This window comes from Apostichopus japonicus, chromosome 6 (genome assembly GCF_037975245.1).
Source record: "Apostichopus japonicus isolate 1M-3 chromosome 6, ASM3797524v1, whole genome shotgun sequence".
Taxonomy (NCBI): Eukaryota; Metazoa; Echinodermata; class Holothuroidea; order Aspidochirotida; family Stichopodidae; genus Apostichopus; species Apostichopus japonicus.
Window position 1 is genome coordinate 4,913,221 of NC_092566.1, and position 13,384 is coordinate 4,926,604.

The 13,384-nt window shown below is 37.0% G+C and overlaps 2 protein-coding genes across 7 annotated transcripts in view; one reads left to right on the plus strand and one right to left on the minus strand.

Moving 5' to 3' along the window:
- LOC139968756 (uncharacterized) overlaps positions 1-13,384 on the plus strand; it is a 223,241-nt gene that overhangs the window by 125,197 nt on the left and 84,660 nt on the right. The window lies entirely within an intron of this gene.
- The window catches only part of LOC139968752 (uncharacterized), an 87,388-nt gene that overhangs the window by 20,877 nt on the left and 53,127 nt on the right, over positions 1-13,384 (minus strand). For all 6 annotated transcript variants that reach the window (XM_071973105.1, XM_071973102.1, XM_071973106.1 and 3 more), the window contains one exon: positions 12,138-12,260. The gene's annotated coding sequence lies outside the window, so the exon portion shown is untranslated. The remainder of the gene's footprint in view (positions 1-12,137; positions 12,261-13,384) is intronic.

The following is a 13,384-nucleotide window of genomic DNA, read 5'->3' on the forward strand; positions in this document are numbered from 1 at the left end:
AACAATATGGATGCATGTTTGAATCGCTCGCAGCAGAAAGTTACATTTAAGAGAGAGCAAAAAGCAATGACAACACAAACAATTCAGAATGTGGGATTTTCAGCAATTAAACACCCTACGACCTTCCTATTCCAGAGGTCCATTTATTATATCCCATTAAATGTAAAACGAACAATTTAGGCTATAAAAGTATTGTCTTGTGGAATTAAGTCAACTTAAAAGTGCCAACATTTTCAAATGCTACGGTGCAGTTACTTGGTCTTTATTTTTTTTGCACATGCCTTTTGGTTTCTAGATTAAAGACAAAGAAACAACTCTTCCCAAAGTCAATTTCAAATAAGCAACAACTTTAGAAAAATTCTGATCCATGGGATGAGAAAACATGGAGTGCTGTGTATGATGACTGCTACACTACAGTGACTATGTCTTTGTTGTTGGCAAATGCCTTTTGGTATTCCAGATTAAACGCAAGAAACAACTCTTCCCAAAGTCAATTTCAAATAAGCAACAACTTTAGATATATGCTGATCCGTGGGATGAGAAAACGTGGAGTACTGTCTATGATGACTGCTACACTGCAGTTACTTTGTCTTTGTTGTTGGCTCGTGCCTTTGGTATTCCAAATTAAACACAAAGAAAAAACTCTTCCCAAAGACAATTCCAAATAAGCAACAACTTTACATACATTCTGATCCGTGAGATGAGGAAACATGGAGTTCTGTCTATGACAACTGCTAAACTGCAGTAACTTTGTCTTTTTTGTCGGCACGGTGAGCATAAAAATCTCGAATCTGGTTGCGTTTCACACCACCAGGCAACTTGTAGACAACTTTTTGGAAAAATTCCCAGGCACCGAGACTTGCAATTTGGTATAATTCAGATTTAACACGTAGAATAATTTGAAGCAAACATCAATGGCTTCATAAATGTCCTCTGGGGTAGGGCATGTCTCTGGATGATCACAAATGACTGCTTGGGGTATATTTTGCTTCCTCCAAGAAGTAACACATATTGCTGAGGTCTTTCTGAAATCTTTTGCAAATAGAATTCCAAGTTGATGCTTCCTAAGTAACAACAAAGAAAAGAAAAGAAAATTCCCATCATAATGAAGTTGTGTTAAAACCTTCTTGGAGCATAAGCAGTTTTTTACATGTACCCTTCACAAAACATGAACATTGCTAAAGAAAATGCCCACAATTTAATCAGTTGTGATTCTAACTTCTTCAAGTACGTTTGAATCTAGAAAGCCAGATGGCCTATAGTGATTACTTGTCAAAACAGGAACTTGCATTAAACTTTCATCAGACAAGGTAGGCAACTTTTATAACCAATGCATCATGTTAACAATGCTTAAAATAATGCTCACTCCCACTGTATGCAATTGTGTAGATTGCTATGAATTATAACAGCTAGATCACTTCCATAATATAGCTAAATTATAGTTGGGACTAGGTCTAAAAGTATCACCAATCCACATCAGCTTCGGCCTACTTGCTACAACTTACAAGCTAAAATGGCAATTAGTGGTAATTATATATTGCATTACATGAATATATGTTTATCCCTTATTGAACATAGTACCAGCGTAACTATAGGCCCATGCCCGATGCTATTTAAAATGCATTGTCTTGAAATAGCCTAAGTATACCCTACTAGTACTAGGCCTAGTAGTAGGCCTAGTACAACTTAAAAAAGTGACTCGCAGGGTATACGAAGTTACGGTTAACGCACAAAAAGGAATAGAATGCACTAGATTACAATAAAGGCCTAGACCAAAGTCCTCCGTCCGTCCGAAGGCAATTCCGTTTAATGTTTACTTGTATGTAGGCTACACTGATTCGTTGACAATTATGAGTTGACTATGACAAACAGCAGCTAGCCTATTATATTAACTTATAGTATGACTTTAACGTTAGGTCTACGTAACGCAAGCGATTCAAATGCATTCGTCTACCCAGCTTAGTCGTGGGTCTCTAAGCGCATATCTCGTTCTTGTCATGTACACTTACATAATATCAAAACATACCTTCGAATTTTTCAATCAATTCTTCCAGGCCCCAGTCTCCTATAACGTCATTTCATGCCATTGTAGCTCGTTATCGCACACTGAGTACGTAACGTTTTGTGGCTTGAACGTATATATGGCTGTGGTTACTATAGTACATTTAGTAACGATAAATGTCGACAAACTGGTACAAGTATTGCTAGGTACGGTAAATGCGTGTTCACGGTACGGTGGTATCGTTTAAACACTTAACTTACACTAAGAATCCAGCTGACGGGAGGTTTGACCAATCAGAATGCTCGAACTGAAAGTACACTTCTGCAGGTGTTAAAAAATCCACGCTACATAAATTATGTAACCCTACTCAGGGTCAGAGTAACCCTTCAGGTGTAGGGTGAACGGTTACACCTGGAAAGTGTTAAAATTCAACACTCCATTTTTTTGCGTGCAGATGAAAAGTAGCACACATATAGGACTAACGATAGATGTGATGTTTCTGTCGCGTATGCGTGCGTTTGTTTTGTATTCTGACCGAGGACTTGAACAAAAGAATTCCAGGTCCTCGGTTGTGATTTCTAAAATCACCACGTCCTCGGAAGAATTCTATTGTATGGGGTATTGTTAAGGTTAGGATACGTGGATTTGAATAATGGAAGAAACAATGGGGTCCTCGGTCTGAATGTGTGTGTGTGTAAGTATGTATGTAAACTTTTTTCTTGCAAACACTCTATCCAGTTCTATGCCATGGTTATTTGATCACGAATGAGTTATGCGTTCTATTTACAATTCGCTAAATCAATTCAAATGAAGTCAATAAGTTGTTTTGCAAAGCAGATCAATCACGTATTATACATGATTAAGGTTTGTTTTGAAATATGGATTTGTTTATCAAAGACAAACTTTGCAAACAAATTAATTATTTTGTTAGGATGTTGTTACCACAATGAAGTTTCTATTTCTTTGTTTAAATCTGCCGTTTCTGTGTAATTGTACCTCTCTTTTTGTTTTAAAACTGGTGAGGTGTATGTATGTTCAAACTATGAAAGAAGTTTATCGACCACATTTAATAAGATGCTTTAAATTCAAATTCCCTTTTGCAAATGATACTTAATCGAAAATAATTACTTAACTTTCAACAGGTTTCAAAATTCCTTGGCATATGTGACTGAGATCTCTTGAAAATAATTTGCATTAGGGCTCCCCACTCCAAACATACTTGTAGATAACGGTAACATAATTAAGGACGGTGTCGACTTCATGCTCAAAGAGCAGAGTATTAAAGGTACCGTGTCGTTTGATAAGTTGCGTTTTCATTGTCGTTGAGTGCTGAAATGTTGGGGTGGGGGTGGGCGGAGGGTATGTGGAGAGGTGCAAAAAAGGCAAGTACAATGTACCGCGTGACTTTATAAATAGGATATGATAGTAATTAAGAGAGTATCCCAATTTATGTATATCGCAGATACTTAAGGGAACAGAACATCGGTGGGGGGGGGGGGAGGTAGGAGCAGAAGAATGTGGGGTGGGGAGGGAGGTGGTGCTGCAGAGAGTGATAAACATGAGCTAAGGGTGGAGCTTGGTAAACAAACCTTGTATTTATTATTACATCACCTGTTTAACTTTCTAAACTACCCCTATAAATAAAAAGGTAAACAAATATCACTCACGTTTTGATTGGACCTTTCTCTCACTCGCTTACACCCCCACCTGCCCCCCCCCCACCCCGAATGATTGATTATTTCTCTCAAAACATCGACGAGGAGGGGCATCCCTTTAAATCTGTTAACAAAACTGATTTAATTAACGTGTTAACGTTGAAATACCGACAATAGGTGCTTTATGCTTTCTATACATCCACACATGAATATAAATTGTGGAAGACGGGGCAAGCGTAATGACAAAACAGCTGAAATTTGGATGCTTCAATTTATCTCAGTTCTATTTTTGTCTGTCTGTCTTTTCCGTATATTAAAGTCTTGTATCTGCATGAAACAAAGTGAATTTAATTAAGACTTTATTGATTAGCCACTTAAAAGTCTACACAAAGATTTACACTGTCGAGGGAAGAAGAATTTGGAGCTCTTCTTTTCTCGTGACACTAATAAGAGGCAGCCTTTGATTGATTAGATGAACTTATTTCTGCTCATTTTTCATTCTTTTAGATATTATCACTTTCCGTTCTCTTTCTGTTCCCTTATTTGTGTTTTGGTGCCGGATGGGGGATGAGTGTGCTTAAGGACGGGGGTGGGCGGTGGGGTGGGAGTGGGCATCTTTCTACGTGGAGGATGACTAAAAATGTGGATGAATGCGTGGATAGATCGACACATTGATGGATGGATACATGGACGCATTGATGGATGGGTATAGATGAAAGCATTTATGGATGGGTAGGTGGATGCATGGATGGATATTATTCCCTATACATACGTTGTCATGTGTAATCCCAAGTATAGGATTCGCTAGTATACTACAACTTTACAATGACCCATCAATATAAGTACACTCTAATCAAAACTTCCATATAATAACATTTTTAAAAATCGCCTTTCAAAATAATTAGTTCACCGAATGAAATTCTTGAATGTTCACTTGTCATCAAGATGTGTCATCAATTATTTTCATCGGACTAAAGCCAAAAACCATAATAAGAAACGAAAACCTACATATACATCATCAATTCATAGCCAATGTTAAAACCAGGAAAGAGAGGGGAAGGGGAGGGGGAAATCAATTTCAGCTATTATATATATTTTTTAACAATTAGTCGACTTGCTTTGTTTATGTGAACGTAGAATTACCTTCAGGTAAATACTAAAAAACCGACAACAACAACAAAATAGAGAGAGAGAGAAAAGCAAAAGAAGAAGTCGATGTAAAGTAGGCATATATAGTTTCCTGGTATTGACGTTTATTGCTTCTTTGAAATAAGCAGTTTCAGTCCCGCGGGCTAGGATACGATCTCAGTCATTTTGGGTTTGAATTCACAACTAATTTTCCAGCGGCTATTGCATCTGTCTCGACTTCTTCAGAGCAAAGTTGCGAGAGAAGAAAATGTAGCTTTCATATTGAAATTTGCAAATAAACCTACATCAAAGGATACAGTAACATGTAATAAGTAGCAGCTGTTCGTGCACGGTGTACTAGTTATCGATCATACGGTTCCATGAGGCGCGGAAGTTGCCTGCATGATACCGTATCCGATCTATCTGCTTGTATTGTAAATAAAGGTATCTTTATTATTATAAGGCTATTATTATTATTATTACCATTTAGTATGTGTTATACATGATACCCTTGCTCGGCGGGGCATAACAGCGGTTGCCAGGCCTCAGGTACGTACTACATGGTGTAAGAGTCAGAGAAACAAGTTTGCAAGAGCAAACAAAAAGAAAAGAAACGAATACGGTACCCCATACAGCCCCCCCACCCCCCGCTCCTTCCGCCTGCATTCATGAGGCACACATGTTGACTGATACCGTATCCCGTCTATCAACCTTGGCTATAGTCCAGACGAAACTTTATTTTTGGATGAAAGATGAATTTCTGATGAAAGTTGAAGCATATTCTAAATCATTCTACTACATTGGTGAACGTTTTTGCATTCAGTTCCTATGTATCGCTCCCGAGATAACCTTTGAACTTAACATTGTTCGTGCCAAAAAGTGAACTTGTAGCAAACAGATATGACGTCATAAATTGTCATTCAGAAATGTGCTCTCTGCTTTCCTTTCAAGTGTTCCTGAATTTTGTCTTCTTTAAAATTGGAATGCATTAACATATGAATATTATATAACCCATCGATAGAGTATTTGATGACTTTACATAAACGAAAACAAAGTGTGACCCCTATATCCAAACCAAGTTTAAAACAATAAAGTGTCAAAATGTAGAGAGAAAAAAAAACATTGTTCTGTCAGTTAACAATGGTGACAATTGGGTAAAGGTAATTGCATGAATAGTATAAAGTATATACGCTGAAACTGAAAACATTTATTTGTATTGTCAGTCAAAATGTAGACAATTTCGCTTTATACTAACACGCACATAAAGAGAGTCTTTGTCATATTTTGAAATCGCAAGCTAATTAAAAATTGAAAAGATCATATATGGTTCATAAACATAAGCATAATCATAAATGGTTTCCCTGCAAAAACCACAAGAAAAAAGAAAAAGAAGAAGAAGAAGAAGAAGAAAAAGAATATTTTAATTTGATAATATGGAAATAATTTCAATGACTTTTTTCACCCACCATATTGCTTTAAAAAGTAGGGTTATAGTTCCAGATCCCTTCTTTTGTGAATAATTGCCCACAAGGTTAATAGAGGAGGGATATCAATGCTACATCAACACTCCTAAAACAATGATTAATGATTACATATTTTTTCTCCCTTTCTGTCTGTTTTTTCCCCGCCTTTTTTCTTCTTCTGCCTTGCCTTCCCCTCTTTCTCCTTATGTAGCGTGCAATATCTGTAATTGTTGGATTCTGTTTTTCTATTTATACATTAAAGAAAAACACATTGACAACCCTTCATTATTTTTGAATGATGCATTCGATCGGCAAGTAATCCATGTGACAGCTATTATCGATCAACGTTTCAATATTAGTTGCCGTGTCGACAAGCACGTGATTAAAAGTATCCCTTATTTCCATCAGGTTTCATTTAAAAACTTCAATCTTGGAAATCCATGCGTAAACGAAAATGTTGAGATTTAATTTGATAAGTGACATATTCAGCACAAATTCCTGCTGAGTAATTCCTAACTTTGTCAATAAGGGCACTAAAACAGGTGTTTCTCTCTAAATTTGTCGTTTATTTCAAATTAAGCTAAATTATGTCACCAATTTCATCTTATTAAAGAAGTTTATTTGATTAAGTGGGCAGGTTGACTAAAAAAAAGTTGAATATGAATTTATCAGCGATAGAGTTGTCAGAGGAGCACTCACAGATAAAGTGTTCACCGAGATAAGAAACAGAAAGAAAAAAAGATTCCCCCTCAGGTGTCTTATACATGATGGTGACTCAATCCCAGGTTAAAGACGAATTAAGACGTAACAAAATGACAAGTAGAAGTTGCTCTTGGTTGAGAGATGAAACTTAACAAGGATAAGTTTCTCAGAAAAAAGAGGCCATCTTTGTTCTCTCTAAGGTGAAATAAACCTTACGTATCGTTCTCGATTCCATCAGCTTTTTTTTTTTACAAGCCTCTACAAACTTTAATGAACACTCAATTTACTATGAGAGAAAAAGACTATTTAAATCATGAAAGAAAGAAAGAAAGAAAGGAGAAAAAACCTATACCTCTCATGTGGATGAACTTAGGATAAAATATAAATAGAAGCAGACATTCGTTGATGTCACAGATGTTATAGTTTAATCGTTCTCTGTGGAGAGTAGCAACCATTATGTATGCCATTTAGTTCATCTATAATTACACAGACTACTTTATACGGTGGTGTTTAAGGGACAGAAGAGTTGCCGTGGGTATTGTACTACATCAAACATAGTCCTTTAGGTATAGGCTATATACCAAGCTCTACGAATCCACGATATCGTGATTCGTAGCTTCGTATGTATATCGTTCTGCTTACTGTTATCCTCTTCTAATGAATCTAAATATATCTCGAACGTTAACTATAACCTTCCCTATAGGCCTAGGTTATAACCAAAACGTGCCGTTCTCTATAAGAACAACGGTTAGCCTATAGTACTATATACCATGTTGCTGTGCTGTTTTTATTCACCTCTGAAGAGTTTTCTCTCTTTGTTTTTTTGAGTTTCCGACAGAATAAAAAGGTGTTCGTGATGGCTCCTGCTGAAATGTTAACCATTTTGTTTCAGTTTACCCTCATCATTATTTTAAAGGCGTGAATATTACCGCGTCGGGCAATACATCACCGTCTACGGTGTAGAAACACCTCATCAATTTTAAAGCAATGCTGTCTGCAGTTTGACAAAGATTGTCTGATATACTTGATAACCACATGCCTAAGAGTAGAGAGCTGAGACAGTACAGGAATACACCGTAGGTTATAACAACATTATATTCTGGTTAGGCCGAATATGCCTAACACGGTAATAAATAACATTAAAAAGCCCCATAGCAACGTACCAAATATTTAGCGCACACATATATTTTGTTCTACATCATCGAATCTTTCATGGACCAGTTCACACTACAAAACTCCCATTTGAATAGCTAAGAGACATCATATGCTCTCGCACCCCTTTGGAAATTTTCGCTGCGTTGAAGATAATATTAAAAAGAAAGAAGACAGGTTATTGTCTCATAAAACACTTGAATCTGCTCACTACTTGTCAGTAAGACATAATTAAGGATTTACATCGCGTCTCGTCGCCGCAATGGTCCATGACTCAAAAACACGTACGTACGCCGTGCAGTCAAGATATGCAGCCTAAATACCTGAAAATGCAATTTAACGACCATGTGTTAATATACATATATATGTATATATATATATATGTATATATGCAGTAGACAAGATTTACATTTTATTATCTCTCCATCTCGCGGTAGATGGTCTTTATGCATTATAAATATAATTGACATGTTTCCATATTGATGAAAACCCATTTTTGTGTTTACGTTGTTGGAGATTGTAGTCTGATCCCGACAGACACGGGGAAGGGGCAGGGGTAGGGAGTAGGAGCGATTTTAATAATACTTAACGGTGCAGCCCAAAATGTTCTAGTTTATGAAGATTGTCAGGGTAAACATTTTTTCTTACAAAAAGTTAACGTTGGGTTTTTCACGTTCCCCTGTTGCCCACCGCCGGCTACGCGACCACTGCATATAACAAGCTCGTTGAATACTTGACTTCAATTCAACATTTCATGTTTGGGAGGATTAACGGAAAGTGATTACTTTATAATATTACTTTTATTATCATTATTATTACTGGTTTTGTTTATAAAATTGTATCTAGTTACAGTCCACGTAGTACAACAATAATAACGTGTACATATCAAATAGGTGAGTTTTCCATTCGACGTATGCGGCTACAATCTATGTGCATGCGCAGTTCAAATCATGTACCGATTCATGTTACCAGACGTTATTCTGAAATGTCTCCAAAATCGCACCGTTACTTCAGGTCCCTGGCTATATATTAACCGTCAGTTCCCAACGGGCAGAAAAGCCGACGAATCCACTAACTGTATATATATATATATACACTGACTGTGTGTATATGCATGCAATAATCTACCTTAAAACTCGTTACGAGACATTTGTTTAATAAAAGGCGCACTTAAGCGATTGCGCTTCAAATAGTTGGTTTTGCATTTTAAAATATCTTAAGGCGAAGACAGCTTAGCATATACCCATCAGAGACAGATTTAGGTGTTTTTTTTTATTTTTTGAGTTTTTTTATCTTTGTATCATGAAATGCAAATTAACTTCTTAACCATGTAGGTTTTAAATTGAGAGGCCAGTCTGACTATTTGTGTTTCATTTAGACATGTCCATTACAACCAAGCGGGAACGAGAGAAAGGAAGGAGAAATAATCGAGTCTGTTATCTTTTTTTTTTTTAGTGTTTTTGATCAGCAAAATATCTGGTGCAAAAAAAGAAGAAAAAAAACTTAAAATGGATTCAGAAAATGGAAAAGGTTTTAAAAATTATAAGTGTGCCTGTTCAGATACGTCTGTTGCCTTAATAAACAGTTCAGTGTTTCAGTTTAGTGTTTCAAACAAATTGGATTTCATCGTTTTATAATCGTCTCCGGTATAGGCGTAGGGATATATACTGTTAGGATAAGTATAGTGTTGTGAACCATTACAGCACAAAGCAATCACATTAAAGGATCTCTTAAACTGCTAAAATATAACACTTTTTTTTAATCTCTTCTTTTTCGAATTGCAATTATTGTCACTCCAAACCAGGCCCGGATTTGTGTGAGTGTGTCTGTTTAGTGCCATGTGCTGAACGTAAAGTTTGTCCCCCCCCCCCCACCAATTCCCAACTAGCCGTGGGGCGAACCAAATCTGTAAATGTTTATTCTTTAACAGGGCATTTTTGGTTGGGGTGCATCATGGAGGCGAGTATAGGGTGTTAATCCCCTCCTCCCCCCCCCAAAAAAAGGAATAAGAAATAACTAACATGGCTTGAGTTCATTCATAAGTATTCGATAGGTTTTTTAAAGTTATATACCCGTAAAGTAATACATTAGTATTTGCACGAGCTTGACTGCACGGCTTCCTCGATACCGTAACGTGATTTTAATTTCTTGTCACGACGTCAGAGTTATATTTTCATTGTGTTTTATCTGGCGAGGAGTTCGTAAATTCAACTCCAAACGCTTACTTCATTACGCTGATATCTCGCAATCTACCATTGGTTGTGAAATACTGTTTATAGCTGAGAACATTCAATACATTTTCAGAGTCTTCTCCCCCGCCCCCACCCCTCACCCCCTACCACCACCAACCCGTACCACACACGCCCCAATACACCCCACCATAGATAATCACGTTGATATTAAGTTTTACAAACAACTGTTTCAAACACACGAGTTCACAGAACTCTGTATATAGTACTTCGGGGATATTTTGGCTGCGCACCAAACCCCCTTCCACCGCCGCCCCCTCCCCCTCCGTGACTCCAGTGGCGTAGCTAGGCTTTCAAGGGCCCCAGTTCAAGAGTGAAATTTGAGGCCCTTCACTTTATCTCGAGAGTCGAGATAAAGCCATAAATGTGAAAATAACAAAGTTCTGGTTTTGCTATCTTACTGGACCTGGCAGTTGTGATCCGTTGGCTTAAAATATCGTAACCGACCCCAACGAGGGGGGGGGGGTGGAGCGGGGATGGGGAGGACGGTTTAATGAACCACCGGAACCGCATATTACTACAGTGTCGCACCCCTATCAGCTAAGTTGTACTATTTGGTGAAGTATGGGGGTTCTCTTGTTAACATCTTTTAAGTTTATGCACTCATTGGTACTTAAAGGAAGATACAATATCAAATCAATTCAAAGTTTAGCTATTAACAAAAATCGTCTCACTGATACAAATGAAATCCGCTTATACGTATATATCTGTGATTTATAATCAAATCATATATAAAAATATATATATGAAACCTAGTCAATATATCAAAGTACTTCTAACACCTTTTTATATTTTTATTATTATGATTCTTTTTATGATTTTGAGTGAAATTTAAGAAGCTATATATAGAGATTGGACCTAACTTTCACCATGCCATTTTTTATTGATCGCTTACTTATCTTGAGGCAAGACATTGCACATTTCAAAAAGGTGAAAAAATCATGTCAGTGATAATAGGTTCGAACAGGTTTCACTAAAAGCTACGTGACAAAACCAATTTTTGCCAAATACTGAAAAGTGGGCTAATTTTACAAGAGCATGTCCGTTAATGCATTAATAATGAAAATCTTCATATTCGGACAACGATTACACACACAGTCACATACCATTGATCATTCCACAGGAAAGGGCATTTTAGCGTTTCCTGGATGAAAAAGAATATAGCGATATAAATACCATATCACGTTCAACTACATAATATATGACTCGGAATATAATTTGACACTTCGTTGTGAGGTCGCCGTGTCCCGAAAAGGAAAGAAGAATGTGCGTGACGGACATGAAAAGACAGGATTTTCACACATTTGGGCTGTCTAGGAGTTAAAAGTTTAATGTCATTTAAATATCACAAAATGTTATAACCTTAACTATATATGGGATTTACTCCGTCAAGATATAGAACAGAAACCCAAAAGGAAGAGAAATAGTAAATAACAATAAGAAGCAGAATACGTAGACGAAGAAAATGATGTATGTAAATGCATTATACAGTGGTAGCAACCGACAGAGGACGTTATCTCGAACCCCCCCCCCCCACCTCCCCCACTTCCAAATCGTGATTCCCGCAAAATCGTGATTCAATTAAGAGAGAAGGAACACGGTGTATCTATACACATATATATATATATATATGAGCCGTTTCGTTCTGCAACTGAAAATTCCTGTAACCAACTCCCGCCTTAAACCGTCGTTCATAATCGATCAAAGCATGTTACAGCTGGAGGAGAAATTTGTTATCAAGGGGGAAAAAAAGAAGGGAAAAAAAGAAGAGATACCAGAAACATACCGTGTTACGGATCAAGTTCGTTCAATATTTCAACCCTCCGTCGTAAAAATCACGTGACCTCCTGTTCTTCATGACAACCTTGAGAACTGTGCCATGACCCGGAATTCTAATTTCTTCCCAATTCTGTGTACGAAGAAAGAAAGGGGGGTAAAATACAAAATGAAATCAATGAGAATAGTTTCCACCTGCTTACTAGAATAATATGTACGAAGGGGAGAAAGAGAGAGATAGACAAGGGAGGGGTGGGTGGGGTGGGGGGGGGGGGGTCGGGGGGCATGATGGTGGCCTTAGCTCTTGTAACAACATACCATCTATACGTCGTCATTCTTTCAAAACACACGAGTTGTTAATTATGACAAATTTACTAAGACGAACGTCGAGGACAGGCAGCGTCAAATTTATTAGAATCCGATGTATAACGGCATGTTTATATACGCTAATTGGTATTCTAAGTAACAGGATGGTAGTATATAAGCGAAATTGTTTTGAAGTTCAACATCAGATGTAATATGTGTGCTCTATAATTTTTATTAACTTCAATTATGTAAGAAAGAATGAAAAAAGGAGATACGAAACAGATTTCATTTCTTGGATTTGAAAATTCTAAAATTTTGTTTCCATTATTTTTGTGCGATAATGAGTACAAACAGGATATGACTCACATGAAAAGAGGGAGTAGAAAATGACTGAATATTAAAACAAAAAAACAATAACATTTGTTTAATTAAAGCGATTTGGTTTATGAGTCGGTGAAAGATTGTTTGAAATTTGCGCTGATGTTTACGTCGCCTCTATATTCTCTTCCCTCTCAAAGTATGGCATAGGCCGTACACCGTAAATAATTAAACAGGTCTATATATGTACAGAGAAATGTGTGTAAAGTTACATATGGCGGTAGATTTGAACACCAATTTATCAAGTCAATTGAATATTCTGGTTTCTCCAGCATGCTGATGTTTTAGTTCATTTACGAGTAAGAAATATCGGTCCTTTCTAGATTTTAATTGATTTAGAGATTGGAAACCTTTCATCGACCTCTACCTCTTCATCTCTCTCGCGCTCTCTCTACTTCCGCCAATTTGCCAGGTCAGTGATGGAAGGAAATTTATTAACGGTCATTTATATTACAACGTTACAACGTTTTCAAGAGATCTCCATGTATTGAAGTTGTTCATGACAGGTATATCTCTATCACATTGACCAATCACGATGACTGCATATGGGTTTACGTCTCCTGGTAAGACTTC